Below are 16871 nucleotides of genomic sequence, written 5' to 3' on the forward strand. Positions count from 1 at the left end.
CCTCAAGAAAGGGAAGAAGTAGTGATCCCCTTTTCTGTAGGTATAAAAGTCAAAAGATTCCATATTCTACTTTGGAATTCAGTCACATTAAGAAGATTTTATTATTGATATTTAGGGAACTACTTTTCCCCACATAAAACTTGCTAATATATTCCAGGTGTGTATCAATTAACCATCCAGTTTTTGGCCTGCAACTGATAGATGACTTGTTTTAGTTCTGTTTCAGATGAATGTTATTCTAGCTTACTGAAACAGAAATGACAGAACACCAGTTTGATTTCCACTTGTATGCTATGTGTAGCAATCAAATAAGCAATTACACAAGGCATGTTGAATTATTTTCAGCTTAGGACGTGCAGTTCACATGTCTCCCTGTCTGAGGCCCAGGGGTGTAGAACAAAAGATTGGGTACTTTTATACCCAACAAAAGATCAGGTGCTTTTATAATGTACCCCACCTGCTCTCCAGGTGTGGCAAGCACCATGTTCTGGTGAGTTGTCTTATGTCAATCTGGCCTCAGTTTGGGGTGAATACACTTTCTTTGAGAACTTGTCTGCATTGACTGGCAGTGTCTTTGGGCTTAGGAAAACAAACATTAAGAGAAGAAAAATTTATTTTTCACTCATACATGGTGCTTTTCTGAGGTCCACGTTTCTCTTTTTATCAAGTCCTTTGACTAGATAGAACTAATTCTTGACTTTTTTTCTACACAAATTTTGTTAGAAAAATATTTTGTTCTTCAAGAGTCATTTGGACTTCTTTTTGTGGGAAAAAAAAAAGCTGTTTCCTTGGAAGAAAAGAATAGACTTCTTATAACACCCACGTTTTGCTTCTGTCTCCATCAATGACCTGAATGATTCCATGCCCTCGTCAGCATCAAGGAGATAATGTCTCCCCCCATCTGCCTCTGGATGATCTTGTCTGGGACAGTTTGGAACATTTACGAACCTTAGTCTGTACCAATATGCATTATTATGCCCACGTATGATTGAATCATACATTTCCTGCTGCATCAAGGTTATCCAGATACCTGGAGCGAATTCCATTTTGTTGTAGGTAAAAAAGCAAGGTGTCCTTCATTTACCATTTATTGCCTATGACTCAGAACTCGATTCTCCTAAAACGTCTTTGGTTATGGGAGGGAAAGGTTGGAGACTGTGTTTCTTTTATTTCCTAAAGAAAATGGGTCCTTTATTTATATCACTAAACCACTTCTGTCTCTAAATTTTTCTGCTTGTGATTCATACATTGTCCTTTAAATGCTTTTACACTGTGAGCAGGGCATTGCTTTAAAAACAGTTTAAAAGTACTTATGCACCTGGAATTCTGTTCTGTGGGGAGGGAAATTAAAAAAGAGAGACAAAGAAAGAGGAGGGGAAAAAGCCAGCCCTCAAAGTGTTTAAAGCTCCAGGGGTGAAAAAAAAGGAAGTGAAAAAGTAGAATGCAGTGAAATAAAATGTTTAATAAGTGTTGACATGCAGGGTGCAGAGTCCACTGGACATCTGAGAAAACCAAAATTGCAGGGAAATAGAGACCCTTTCAGAGCAAGGATTCAGGGTTTTTCAGAATCCCTGAACCACCAGCATGAAAACCTGATGCTCTTAACAATGCAGGTTCCAGGGCCCCGTGCTGGCCCTGCTGGGTGAGAAGAGCTCAAATGAGACCCAGGAATTTGTACACTAACCACCTCCCACGTGATTCATATGCACAATATGTTCTGAGAGCTGCTTATATATTCAGCCCAAAGCACTGAAAAATAACACCGGGCTCATCCCCACCTGTCTAGATGGTCTTTAATTCATCAAATAACAAAACCAAATATACCTCTCACTTACCTCTCCCAGGTATCAAAATGCTTTGAAGGGTGAAACTCTCTGTGGTGGAGCATTCTTCTGGAGTCTCTCATCTCTCCCCTCCACACCTCCGACGGCCTCCTCCCACCCAATTCCCCAGAGAGCAGCCAGTTTTCTGAAAAATAACTTCCTCTTACTTTCCTGCCTAGAACCCTCCAGTGGCTTTCCGAAACACTCAGAACACTCCGAATGAAATCCAGATACGTCTCCAGGGCCACCAAGGAACACAGGACCCAATCCCTGTCCTCTTCCCCTCCCCAGCCTCATTTCACACCATCGTCCCCCTGGATTTCTGGCCATCATTTCCCCACCACAGATGCCTTCTTTCAGCTCCCCAGTAAACCTACTTCTCTTTAAGGGCCCTTGAACTTGTAACTGAATGGGCTAAACTTGGGAGAGAGGATCCAATCAGAAAAGAGTTTGATTCTTCTCCCAACACTGGGCTGAAAAATACTCTGTTGAACTGCTCTTCCCTTCCCATGAAAACGATGCCCAACGGTGCTCTTAGATTTCTGCTCATTTTCTAAATAAAAATTGTGTTCCCACCCGCAGTGTGAAGTTAGCCCTCCGCTCAGGAAGCAGCACAGGTTCCCAAGGAGTGGGATTTGTGGGAAAGATGCGACGGCTGGTTTACAGACCTGTGTTGTCTTAACTTGATTTGTCTCTGGCTTTCAAATGCCCTCAGTGAGGGCTGACACCCAGTGTTAACTCTTCCCTGTAAGGCTCACCATACATTCTTCAGACACAGCAGCACCGCTGCCAACCACAGGGGCCTTGGTAGAGCGCTGTTCCCTGATGTGAGCCATGCATTCTTGGAGCGGTTATTCAGACCTACATCCCCAGCTGCCCCATCCTATGCACACCCTTGGAATCCTCTCCCTTGCAGTCAGTCAGCCTGTGGGTCGGGGTCCTTCCAGGCCGTGCTGCCTCCTGCAGAGCCTACAGGGCTGGTGGGCACTCTCCCACACTGGGGCCCTGCCAAGCCCTGGAGCCTCCAGTGTCGCCCTGCTGCCCTCTCCTTTGGCTCTACCATGGCCGGTTTCCCCAGCCAGCTTCCTATCTTCAGACTTTTCCAGCCCAAACCTGGGTAACCGACTTCTTGCCACCCAAATCCCAGATTCTCCAAGAAGGGCCCCTCGCTTTTCTTGGCTGGGAGGCTGGTGTCTGAGCTTCTGTAAGCAAGTCCTGAGAGACAGAATAGAATTCCAGTTTTCCCTTCTTGCGAACACCCCCGTCCCCCATCCCCCCACCCCCCAAAAATGTTCAGCTGCTGCCTCTTGCCAATGACTTAGACGAAGGACCAGAACTAATTCCCTTCTACCCATGGAGAAAGATAGGGAAGCGCTGCTGCATTTTCTTCCCTACAAACGCACTTCAGAGCATGCTGCACTCGATGACTCTAGCCTTTTCTTATACACCCTCCTTGTATGAGCGCCACGTGCACCTCCTAGCAAGTCCTGTAGGGGATGTTTCTAGTATCTCTCTTCAGAACTTGGGGAGATTTTATCACCCACTGCGCTGCGTTTCGGGAATTTAGTCACCCTAAAAAGAAAAACCCTATTCCTTAAGTTGTTCTGTTCTGATTGCTTTCATTATCCATCCATGCATAACAAACAATCCCCAGAAGTAGTGACTTAAAACAACACGTTATTCTTTTTTACAATTCTGTGGGTTGACTGGCCTCAGCTGGGTGGTCCTTCTCTTCTGTGTCATTTGTGTTCACTCACTTGGAGGCATCCAATTGGGTTGGCCTGGAAAACTGATGAAGTCTTCACCCAGATGGTGCTCAGTGTAGCCTCTCTTTATAGCTTGGGCTTCTTGACCTCATGGCAGTTTCAGAGCAGTTGAAGTCTTTAAAAGGCAGCTGGCTTCAAAGAGGGAAAGCAGAAGCTACCAGGCTTAAAAGATAGGCTTGGAACAGGCATGTCTCTGCATCTGCCAGTGAAGGAAACAAAGACTGCCTCTGGATAGTAGGAGTGGCATATGCCCATATGGAAAGGCAAGGAGTTGACAACAACCATCTTTGGAGGCTGTTTATCATACTGACCCCTCTGCCTGGAACGTTCTGTCCAAAGACCTTAACATGGCCACTGGCCTCCTTTTCAGCTCAAATGTCATCACTGGCCTTCATCACCAAGGTACTTGCCAACTCCACCCATCTCACATTACCCTACAGTCACTCTGAGTTTACTGTCTTCATTTCATTTCCTTGCTTTTTGTTTATTGTATATTGCCACTGTTTATTATTATTTGTATATTGTCTCTAATTAACCTTCCACTCCCTATGGGAATGTAAGCTCCTGGATAGAAAGGAACTTGGCTTCTCTATTCTCTGCAGTCTCTACATCATCCAGAAAAGAGAAATGACTCACTAACTCTTTGTGAAGAAATTAACACCTAGCTCAGTTCGACCATGTTCAAAGCCAGCTCTCAATAAGAGTGATTGATGATATGACCCAGGAGTCCCACTACTGAGCATATGCCCTGAGAAAACCATAATTCAAAAAGAGACATGTACCACAATGTTCATTGCAGCCCTATTTACAACAGCCAGGACATGGAAGCAGCCTAAGTGTCCATCAACAGGTGAATGGATAAAGAAGATGTGGCACATATATACAATGGGATATTACTCAGCCATAAAAAGAAACAAAATTGAGTTATTCGTAGTATGGTGGATGGACCTAGAGTCTGTCATACAGAGTGAAGTAAGTCAGAAAGAGAAAAAAAATACCGTATGCTAACACATATATAGAGAATCTAAAAAAAAAAAAGATTCTGAAGAACCTAGGGGCAGGACAGGAATAAAGCCACAGTTGTAGAGAATGGACTTGAGGACACGGGGTGAAGACGGTAAGCTGGGATGAAGCGAGAGAGAGGCATGGACATATATACACTACCAAATGTAAAATAGATAGCTAGTGGGAAGCAGCTGCATAGCACAGGGAGATCAGCTTGGTGCTTTGTGACCACCTAGAGGGGTGGGATAGGGAGGGTGGGAGGGAGGGAGATGCAAGAGGGAAGAGATATGGGATCATATGTATATGTATAACTGATTCACTTTGTTATACAGCAGAGACTAACACAACATTGTAAAACAATTATACTCCAATAAAGCTGTTAAAAAAACAATAGTAGTGGTTGATGGACACAAATGTCTTTATATCTACCCAAGGTTTCATGGGAAAGTAACATTTTTAGAATATTTTTTAACAATCTCTAGAACAGTAGAGACAATTTCTCAAAGTTTGACTCTAATCACACTTTGGATTTCTCCCGGATAAAATGCCCTCAGGTTTAATGAAACTTCTTAATGTTAATAAATGGCTAAACAGAATTTTATTTTCTGCTTAGTCAAGGGAGAATATTAATGTTACACCCTTGATTTTCCTTCTCATAATATGTTAATGCTGTAGTAAATCAACATATTAAGGGAACTATACCTTAAGGTGGGAATGGACAACCTGCAGTTTTTATGCCATTATTTTTATTGGGATAATAATGATAATAGCTAAGTATCTCGAGTACTTAGCCTGAGTGCCTGGTCCTGTACTAAGTGCTTCACGTGGACCAACTCTTGGGTTAGTCTAAGCACAATGAGCAGAAGGGTCTTTTGCTGCCTTTGTGGTGAGTGTCTATAACCTCTAGGAATATGCCCTTAATGAATATCACCATTTGAACAACTTCCTTCCTGATCCTCTGCAAACTGTACAAGAAGAGAGAGAGATACTTTGATATATTACCTTTTTTTATTAAAGTATAGTTGCTGTACAATATTGTATGTGACAGGCATACAATATAGTGATTCACAATTTTTAAAGGGTATACTCCATTTGTAGTTATTATAAAATATTGGTTATATTCCCCATGTTGTACAGTATTTTATATCTAATAGCTTGCACCTCTTACTCCCCTACCCTTATCTTTTCTCTCCCCTTTCCCCACTGGTAACCATTGGTTTTTTCTCTGTATCTGTGAGTCTGCTTCTTTTTTGTTGTATTCACTAGTTTGTTGTATTTTTTAGATTCCACATATAAGTGATATCACATGGTATTTGTCTTTCTCTGTCTGACTTATTTCACTTAGCATAATGCCTTCCAAGTCCATTCTTGTTGTTGCAAATGGCAAAACTTTGTTCTTTTTTATGGCTGAGTATTATTCCATTGTATATATACACACATCTTCTTTATCTATTCATCAGTTGATAGACACAGGTTTCTTCCATATCTTGACAATTGTAAATAATGTTGCTATGAACATTGGGGTGCATGTATCTTTTTGAATTGGTGTTTTTGTTTTTTTCAGATATATACCCAGGAGTGGAATTGCTGGGTCATATGGTAGTTCTATTTTTAGTTTTTTGAGGAACCTCCATACTGTTCTCCATACTGGCTGCACTAATTTACATTCCCACCAACAGTGCACAAGTGCTCCCTTTTCTCCACACCCTCAGCAACATTTGTTATTTGTGTTCTTTTTGATTATGGCCATTCTGACAGGTGTGAGGTGAGTCCTACTGTGGTTTTAATTTTCATTTTCCTGATGATTAGTGATGTTGAGCATTTTTTCATGTGCCTGTTGGCCATCTGCATTTCCTCTTTGGAAAAATGTCTATTCAGTTCTTTTTTTAATTTTTTAATCTGGTTAGTTAGGTTTTTTTGTTTGTTTGTTTGTTTGTTCTTTGATGTTGGCTTATATGAGCTCTTTATATATATTGGATATTAGTCCCTTATCAGTCATACCATTTGCAAATATTTTCTCCCATTCAGTATGTTGTTTTTTCATTTTGTCAAAGGTTTCCTTTGCTGTGCAAAAACTTTTAAGCTTAAATAGGTTCCATTTGTTTATTTTTGCTCTTATACCTTTTAACAGTGGTTACCCCAGCCCTAGAGTAATCATGTTATAATACACTTTACTTAAATATAAGATTCACAAGCATTTCTTTCTTACTTTCATATGTTAGTAGACTCTTGTCCCCAAAATAGTTTCTGTCTACTTCATACTCATACTAATTGTATGAGTTTTAGCTGTCTCTATAAAATTGCATTTCTATTTAATAGCATCTTTCTATAAATAAGTAAGGACAGTTGCAAGCTCAATAATTTATGTCTTATTATGTACCTCTCTTTATACCTTAAATAACAACTTTTGAACGTGAATCTGTAATTATATGATATGTTAAATGCTATTCTAAAACTCAGTTTTTATTATAATCCTCCCAAACTATTTAAATGTGTTTTGACTTTCCAAATTGGCCAGTTTTCATAGGCTTTTCACAAATACTATCTCATAAGGCATAAAACTAAGGAATGCTTGGAAATACGCCCATTCAGTTGTTGCCTCTCATTGCCCATAACAGAGCTGACTATTCCCTGTTGAAAACTCTGGTCTCAAGATCACTGTTCATTTAATTGATGGCTAATGTCTTCATTACACAGCTGTTAGTCCATCAAGAAGATAGTTAATGAACTTGGCAATATACATTGCATTAACTTTTTGCCCTAAGGTTAATCATGGGATTATTTTCAAATGTGCTTTTGATGTGCTAAGCTTCCCTAATAAATATGATTAAGTAAAATAAGTTGAGAGGAAGAACATCAATTCAATGAAAATTGCTTAACATTAGGCAGTAGGTTTATATATGAGTAAAGGGAAATTTAGTGTCTGTACTTTATGGCTCTTAAAGAATACTTGGCTGTGACCCAGATGCTAAGCTTTACCTTCACTGAGTTAAACCAGGAACACTGATTTATACACCAATATGATGTTCTTCAACTGAGTACCATTCAGGGCCTTATTTTTGCAAATAATATGCTCTTTTCCTCTTTCTTTACATCAGAATAAGCATTATACTTCTTAGCTAGAATAATAATAGAGGATATTCTAAGACTCAATCAATGAGGGGAAAAAACAATGTTGAAATAGTAGACTCCTAAGAACAAAATGTGTTTTATTAAAGAAACATTCTCCCAAGCATTGTAAGTAAATTTACATTAAATATTAAAGATTTCTAAAGAAAAATCTATTTACTCACTTAAAAAAAAAAAGAACTGTGCAAAGTGCCCTTGCTGTTGCTACTGAAACTACTTTTGTCAAGATTATCCCTCTAATATCCATCCTTCTGAGTGCTATAATTTTAGCCCTTACTGACTCATTCAATATTAGACTAAACTCTAGGAATAACAATAAACTGTCCAGCATTTAGAACAACAAAGACAGTAGAAACACATTTTGTGATATAATTCTCCTTATCTTAGTTTCTGTTAGTCTTATTAAGAAAATAGTCTGGGATTTAAAGTTTCTATCATTTGTCCAAGTCTAAAATGATGTTTTCTAAAGACATTTTAATACAGTCGATTAAGTCACTTTCTTCTGTGCCAGTCAAAGTCCCAGAGAGACTATAATGATGACCTCAGTTTGGGAATGATGGCAACCACCATTGAAGAGAGGAAATTAGTTTATATTTGAATGAGATCCTTTTTCTTCAAGTACAAAATTAGTACTCTCTCCCCCTTAGCACAAAATGTACTTGCTAGGATAGAGTCAAGCTTCCTTTACTCAGCCTTCCATCTGGCTTAATCTCGGCTGAAGGGGAGAATCACAAAGCAGATGTCAGTCAAGGAGGATGGTCTGACCTCTTGGTTTAGAAGGTGGGGTGGGCAGTAGCTTCTACTTCTCCACTGGCTTCTTCCTCCAGACATAATCTCCATTTAGCCCGTTGCTTTAAGAACATGGGTTCCATTTCTTTTGTTGTTGTTGTCTGAGGTTTACTGAAAATATTACAGCACAGAAGAAAGATTCGAACGGCTCCATGTGGTGTTTTGAAATTCATCCCTCCTGTAGGCTGAGTGACCTGCAGTTTGGACAGACTGCCAAAGTCCAAGAGCTTTAACATTTCCTTAGTGTCAAGACCTACTTCAGTGATTTCCTGATCCCGGGCTGAGACCTCAGGCACGTAATTATCTCTCCTCTCCCTCACCTCCTCTTGCACTTTGATGGAGATATGTCTCACTGGACCACTCTGAATCCGCTTCATCAGATGTGTGACATAGCCTGCGATCTTGTTGTGGAGCTTCTTGCTAGGAATGATGGTGATCTCCTCTCACATGCACTTGTTGGTGTGCAAGTCATTGCCCAGGCACGTGTAGTACTTCTCAATGATGACCCGGGCCGCCTTCTTCATGCTTTTGGTGCGGACGTGGCCCGTGTTGGCAGTCTTTGGTAAAAGAGGTCCATTTCTTTATTAGATGACAGACTTTAGGTCTCCGGAGTATTTTTCAGAGGAAAATTTTTGCTTTTTAAGAAGAGCTACACAAAATAATCTTGAGCTAAAGTATTCTTTCTTTAGATTTCTACCAGAAGGGGAATAGAACTACAAAGTTTTATTTTCAAAACTCTCATGTTCAAGTCAATAAATATTTAAAGTCTATAAAGCACTGTACTAATGAGAAGACAGGGATTAGAAGAGTTGGTAAGATCGAACTGAAAAATGAAGACAAACAAAACGCCATATTTCTGCCTTCCAGTTGCTGATATCTTGTTGGAGAGATGAGGACATGTCGTAATAATCTGGTACAAACTGAGTTGTACCAAGTGATGCAAAGGAAGCTCAGACTCATTGGGGATGGTAGGGGTGTGATTATCGGGGAAAGCCTTTTGAGTGTTGACCATTGAGTTGAAGCTCCGAGGTCTTCAACAAAGTGGAAGAGCGTTACAGACCCAAGAAGGAACTTGCACCAAGTCCCAGCAGCTTGAGGGCTCAGATTCCATTCTAGGAAAAAGGCTACAATGAGGGATGTATAGAGGATGTGATGGGATGAAGTGGGAGATAAAACTGTAAAAAGATGGGATGCTTTACTTATCATTTTGTAATTTTTTTGTCATTATTGGAAGTACATAAACATATATTCCCTTTCCAGAATGTGTTGTCCTACCATAATACTATCCAGAACCCAGAAAATGATGCCGAACAGTTCATGTGTTTCCCCTTGACAACACTTCATCCTGTAATGCATCCATCTCAGGGGGTCCCAAGGCAGTCTCCCCTCTTTAGCTTCTGATACCTTTTCTCTTCACCATGGCTCTCTAGATCAGAGGCCAAAAAACATTTTCTGGAAAAGGCCAGATGGTAAATATTTTAAGTTTCACAGGTCAAACATTCTTTTTTACAGCTACTCAACGCTGCTGTTAAAGAATCAAAGCACCCATAGACAATAGGTAAATCAATGGTGTGGCTGTATTCTGATAAAACTTTATTTAAAAAGCAAATGGCAGGCCAGATTTGGACCACTGGTTATAGTTTATGGACCCCTGTTCTAGGATTATCAACTCCTTTGTCTTCTCCAAAGGATTTTAATTGTTCCTATTCTCTATCTTCAGTCAAGACTGCTAGTTATTTGAAATCATCGATTTCCAGTCTGGATGAATCTGGGGTAGGACCTGATTTTGGAGGCAAGGATAAAAAGGATGGTCTTTTCTTGTCTGAACTTCAAGATGAAGGATCTAGAAGACAAAACTCTTAGCACAACTCTAGGGTGTTACTGTGCTTGAAGTGTCTCTCTTTTTTCTAGTTTTGCCAAAGACATCTTTCTGCTAATTTAGCTCATTTGGGCCAGGGCTTGAGGATGGAACTAGGTGTGTAATATATTCCAAGAAAAAGGTCAGCCAGAAGTGGAAAGATGAGAGATGAAGAAAAATACCATTTTGCTATATTTGTAATCCCCAAACCTAGTTTTTGAGTGCCCACTATTTGTCAATCAACTAATTTTCCTTTAATTTAACTATTGTAACATGGGATCCAAAAAAATGAAGCATTTCAGCTTAATCTATACACAGTGGAAAAATCCATTGGAGATTGTTGATCAGGAGAATAAGTGTTCAGAATTTTTTATAGAAAATATAATTCTGATAACAGTGTACAGTATAGAAGAACCAGTGGGCTTTAGTTAAAAAGTCTCAGTGTTGGGCTTCCCTGGTGGCACAGTGGTTGGGGGTTCACCTGCTGATGCAGGGGACACGGGTTCGTGCCCCGGTCCGGGAGGATCCCACATGCCGCAGAGCGACTGGGCCCGTGAGCCAGGGCCACTGAGCCTGCGCGTCTGGAGCCTGTGCTCCGCAACGGGAGAGTCCACAACAGTGAGAGGCCCGCGTACTTCAAAAAAAAAAAAAAGTCTCAGTGGTTAGCAAGGGTTGGAGGGAGGGAGGGATGAATAGGCAAAACTAGGATTTTTAAGGCAGTGAAACTGTTCTGTATGGTATTATAATGGTGGATACACATCTGATACATTAGTTTAAACCCATAGAATGTGCAATACCAAGAGTGAACCCTAATGTAAACTATGAATTTTGGGTGATTATGGTGCATCAATGTATGTTCATCAATTGTAACAAAAGTACCACTTTGACGCAGAATTTGATAAAGAGGGGAGACTATACTTGTGAGAGGGCAGAGGGTATATGAGAAATCTCTGTACCTCCACTCAATTTTGCAGTGAACCTGAAACTGCTCTAAAAATTAAATTCTACTTTAAAAGAAGTCTCTGGCAAGGAATAATCCCAGATTTAACTTGTGAGATGGCATACATAGGTGCCATTTATGGCCGTCGAAGACATCCTTAGTAAGCACACAAAGACAAAATTTCTAAAAGGTAGAGTAGGGTTGGAAGAGATGCAAGGCATTTGCCTTAAGACTGTAGTCTAGACAGAGTGCCGCTCTGTCAGTCAAGCAGTATGCAGATTGTACTTTCCAAAATGACTGCAACAAAAGCTCCCATCCCACATTTCTTCTTCCTATGTGATGCTGTAACTTCTCTCATAGAGGTGTAGGGGCTTTGTTTCTCCCCTTGAATCTGACAACAGCAGAACTGATGCTATGGAACTTCCAAGGTTAGGACATGAAAGTCTATATGGATTTTACCTGGAGCTCCTGAGACACTGTTCTGGAACTTAGCCACCATGCTATGAGGAAGTGGCAAGACCACACGGAGGTCAGGTCTAACTTTCTGGCTAAAGCTCTTTTTGAGGTCCCAGTCAGTAGCCAGCATCAGCCTTCTGACATGTGACTAGGTGAGTCACAAGGTGACTCTAGCCCCAAACACCATCTGCTGCAATAGCATGAGAAACCCCACCCCCAAGCAAACACTGCCTAACTGAACCTAGTCAACGCCCAGAACAATGAGAGAAAATAATAAAGTGATTTTTGTCGTTTTGTTGTGATTCTTTACACAGCAATAGATAACAAAATAAGTACAAGGGATACAAAAAGAGAGGCCCAAGCTGGGTAGTTGCTGCTGTTTAATAAATCAGTAGAAAATAATAGTTAATAATATCATGTCTAGTTCTTATGTTCACTTTTTAATATTTCGATCAAGTGGCCCAAGGTTCCTTTTAAGGACCACTATATTCCCCATCTTTCCTAAGAGTGCTAACAGGATTGACAAGATCTGGATTCTCAGATGCAAATGGTCTACATGAGCCAGAAGCCTGGGAACATACACATCATGCTCAAACGACTATCCATGTATTTAATTTAAAAATAAAAAAACATTGCTCATCACTCCATAGGTACTAGGCTGAAACACTCAAATCACAAGATATCAAACCCTAGAGATACAATGGCTTCTTTAATTTTGCAAAAATTGCCTTTTTATCCTTAACGCATTAATTCATCTTTTACTTTTTTTTTATCTTGCTGATGCAGTCGCATATCTCCTGGGATCACTACAAATCTTGATAAAGCCCTGTGGCATGTACTTTAACCTAATTATAGCAGCAAATCCAATGGCCTCTCATTCACTTGGATGCGAAGAGATGCATGACTTAATAGGGTCAGATTCTTGGGCTAATTCCACTCTTCAGTCAACCAAGAGGCAGCTGTTTGAGCATGTCCAAGGATGTAGAATGTGGCCACTCCTGCTTCCATGCCAACACTCACCCCCTTCATTCTCTACAAACAAAATCCTCTCCCACTTAAGGGCAAAGGATAATATCACCTCTCTGGCTTCTGCTGCCGATTCCTTCCTCTAATTTGTATAAACACATTTCTCACTTCTTCTCTCCATGACCTGAGATAATGTGTCTTTTCTACTTCAAGTCAAAATCTTCATCTTTTTTCTGAAGCCTACCACTTCCCATCTTTTTTTTTTTTTTTTTTTTTTTTTGCGGTACGTGGGCCTCTCACTCTTGTGGCTTCTCCCATTGCGGAGCACAGGCTCCGGATGTGCAGGCTCAGCGGCCATGGCTCACGGGCCCAGCCGCTCCATGACATGTGGGATCTTCCCGGACCGGGGCATGAACCCGTGTCCCCTGCATCGGCAGGCGGACTCTCAACCATTGCGCCACCAGGGAAGCCCTCTTTTTTTTTTTTTCTTTAACATCTCTATTGGAGTATAGTTGCCTTACAATGGTATGTTAGTTTCTGCTTTATAACAAAGTGAATCAGCTATACATATACACATATCCCCATATCTCTTCCCTCTTGCTTCTTTTACATTCTTGTACCCATTGCAACCTGGTACATGGTAAACCCTCATGGAACTAAGTTCAAGTCAGCGACCGAAACTCATATATATAGAAATGATAATGCAATGTCCTTGCACTGGGCTTTCTTGCTCTTCTCGGCATAAGATACTTGAGGGAAGAATCTTTGTTGTTCCCTTCCTTTGTAACTTTCCAAAATACTGAGTGCAGTGCTTTTTACTACTGATGATGAACACATTCAAAAATATCAGTAGATTAACTCCAAAAACAAAGTGATATGCTCTATAGTTGTGGATGGACATGGTATTGATATATTTTTCCATGTTGTATGCAGTGCTTTCCTGTCTGCATTACACATGGACTCCCTGGAGTTGGTCACCATCAGAGTGCATAATTCTGTAAAATGGAACCTTGGCTCAGATCAGGTCTGTGGTGTCTTTTGGATCTCATGCCTTGTGATTCCATGATTATAAGATTACTGAGAGAAGCAAGTTCATTTTGATGTAAATAAGCCCATGAACTGGGGAAGGAAGAGCGCTGTCCCTGATGATCTTCTGCAGTAAACGTTTGGCTCAAAAAAAATGAAAATAGTTTATTTTTAACACTAGGGGATAAATCTTAATCTTCGAAGTTCTCAAAGATATGATTTTCTTTTTGGAAAACACTATTTAAGAACATCAATATACCCCTTTGAATTTGGGTCAAAATTTGATGACATAGCATTAATGGTTATGTCAGAACTACTGGAACAAATCATAGGTATTGAGATAGTCTTTCTTCAATGAAATTTTATCAGTGTAATAGCTATTTCCAGAATACACCCCCATAATTAAAACTAAGATAGGATATGGGATTAAAATACCAAAAACAATTGATCATATTGAAATGGAGCAGGACCCTTTGGTCCTTGCCCCCCATGTCCTCAGCCTGCCTTTTTTCTGTGGAAAAAGTTTAGCCAAAGAACAAGTTTAATCAGAAAATGATTAAATGAGAAAATGCAGAAACAAAGGATAACAAGAAGACTAAATAATAATAGTTTAGTCATTAAGCAGAGTCAAGGACCTTTAGTTCCTCCTCAAGGGCTATAGATAATATTCTGAGCCCTATCCTATGAGCTGTCTTATAGATACTGAGACCCCCACCAGGTGGAAGAAGTTAACTACATGACGACCAGACTATAGCCATGACATAAGCTGCCACAGTTCCAAGAACTGGCCTCAAAGAAATGGGAACAAACTGACCCTGGAACTAAAGACTAACTGTACTTAAAACAATCAAGATGATGCTGATCAGACCACCGCATGACCAATCTCAAGATGACTGTCAGAGCTGACTGCTGTTTCTGCATGCAGTCCTCTTCCTCTGTCCATAAAAGCTCTTGCCCCCTGATTGTCAGTGTGGGGTGGAGTCAACCTTTGGACAGGCATCTGCCCTCCTCATCCCCCTCCACACATTGCTGGCATCTGAAATAAAGCAAACTTTACTTTCCACCAACCCAGCCTCTTTATTGGCTTTTGAGCAGCGAGTTCAATTTAAGTTACAATATCACATTTAAACTTATTTTGACTAAGTTGAGTGAAATTTGCTTTCCTTCTAAGAACATGTGATTTTCAATTAAATTACTAGAAATAAAAAATAAATTAGTTCTCCTCTCTAAGTTCTTATTTTCATTCCATTATTGACCTCCTCCTTGCTTTGAAAGTTTTGCACTTGAGGGCTTCCCTGGTGGTGCAGTGGTGAAGAATCCACCTGCCACCTGCCAATGCAGAGGACACAGGTTCGAGTCCTGGTCCAGGAATATCCCACATGCCTCGGAGCAACTAAGCCTGTGCACCGCAACTACTGAGCCTGCGCTCTAGAGCCCGTGAGCCGCAGTTACTGAGCTGGCGTGCCACAATTGCTGAAGCCTGCGTACCTAGAGCCTGTGCTCTGCAACAAGAGAAGCCACCGCAATGAGAAGCCTGCGCACCACAATGAAGAGTAGCCCCACTTGCCGCAACTAGAGAAAGCCCACACGCAGCAATGAAGACCCAATGCAGCAAAAAATAAATAAATTAAATTAATAAATTAAAAAAAAAGTTTTGCACTTGAAATTACCCTCTTTACTCATAAATTTATCTCATCTTTCTGAAAGTATGAGGAGCAATACACTTTATTTATACAGTGTTTTACCATCTGCAATGTCCTTTTTGATCTATTTAACTACATCTAAACCACATATTAATCTCATGAAGCAGACAAACCAGGTATAATTTCACAGATGAGGAAACTGTCACCTTTGCCCAAGATCACATGATTAGAAAGTGATAAAACCAAGAGAAGACTCAATATCATTTGATATTTAGTCTACTGCTCTTTGCAACTTGGCAACCATTCCAAACTCAAAAAATATATCTCCCTCTGCCTTTTATAAAACAGCATTAAGATCGCACTGAGATGCACAGAGTATAAAATTGCTTGTATACTTTTGATCTTTTCTTTCTTCTTGCCATTTCAGTTTTGAAATGGCAAACCTTGGGAAAGTACCCCAGGTTTATACAGTGAAAACTTTACTTCTCAGGACTTGGGAAAGTCTAGTCAATATTGCTGAAATAGAAAAAGAAAACTGTTCTTCATGGAATATTCATAAGACAAATGTATTTTTAAAACTTGCAAAGCTGGCTGAGCTACAACCTCACAAGTGATATTTCAAAACATGTTAGAGGTCTTCTGCTTGTGGCCATAACAAAGTAACTTGTACCAGACTAATCCTCTCACCAGAGACAACTATAAAACTGAACAAAATATAGGAAATGATTATTTTTAGATGTTAAACAATAGGCAACACAGATCTGTGATCCACAAGGGGAGCAGGGGAGCCTTAAGATCACAGTTATACAAGCTTCTACCCGGAGGCATTCTGCAAATGGTAGGGCGGGGGCAGGGCAGGGAGCCCCAGCAGGGTGCAGGTGTCTCACTGGGCAGAGAAGGCAGATGTCATAGCTCTGGGCTACAAGGGTGGCTGGAAATTGGAAATTGTGGGACAGGAATGAAGAGAAGGGAGTCATACAGAAATGAAGCTCCAGAATTCTGCACGTTGTTCCCCTTACTCTTTGGTGCAATACAAAAGTGTGTATGCATAGGGAAGAATCCATAAGGCAGGGTAAAAAAAGCTATCCAATAAAGAAAAATTACTGGAGAAATTTGAGTTGAAAAACTATTAGAACTCATCTAGTCTGGGAGACTCTTGAGTACTGACCAGAGTGGAGACAACTCATTAAATATCCCTGACATTCAATGGAGACGCAGGGAAGGTCATGCTAATCTAGTTCCACAGTAAAAACTACTCTGAAGTGTCCCTAACGAAACGTAGAACTTATCTTTGAATAAGTTCAGCTTAAGTAAATGAATTACCTATCTGCTGGAACAAAATTCAATATTCTGTTTAGGAAGAATGTAAAAGCCAGCTCTTTAGCAACATAGCATCCATAGTATCCAGTATATAACAAAACATTACTAGACATTGTGAAGAAGCAGCAAAATGTGATGCAGAACCAAAAG

The 16871-nt window shown here is 40.3% G+C and overlaps 1 pseudogene across 1 annotated transcript; it reads right to left on the bottom strand.

The window, feature by feature from the left end:
- Window positions 1–8496: 8496 nt before the first annotated feature.
- On the bottom strand, window positions 8497–9524 carry LOC308615622 (small ribosomal subunit protein eS17-like; annotated as a pseudogene). The gene is made up of 2 exons: window positions 9444–9524; window positions 8497–9069 (listed from the first exon to the last, which is right to left on the bottom strand). The product of its transcript is annotated as a small ribosomal subunit protein eS17-like (transcript).
- Window positions 9525–16871: the final 7347 nt, after the last annotated feature.

Source organism: Mesoplodon bidens (genome assembly GCF_964165515.1).
Source record: "Mesoplodon bidens genome assembly, chromosome: 4".
NCBI classification, from domain to species: domain Eukaryota; kingdom Metazoa; phylum Chordata; class Mammalia; order Artiodactyla; family Ziphiidae; genus Mesoplodon; species Mesoplodon bidens.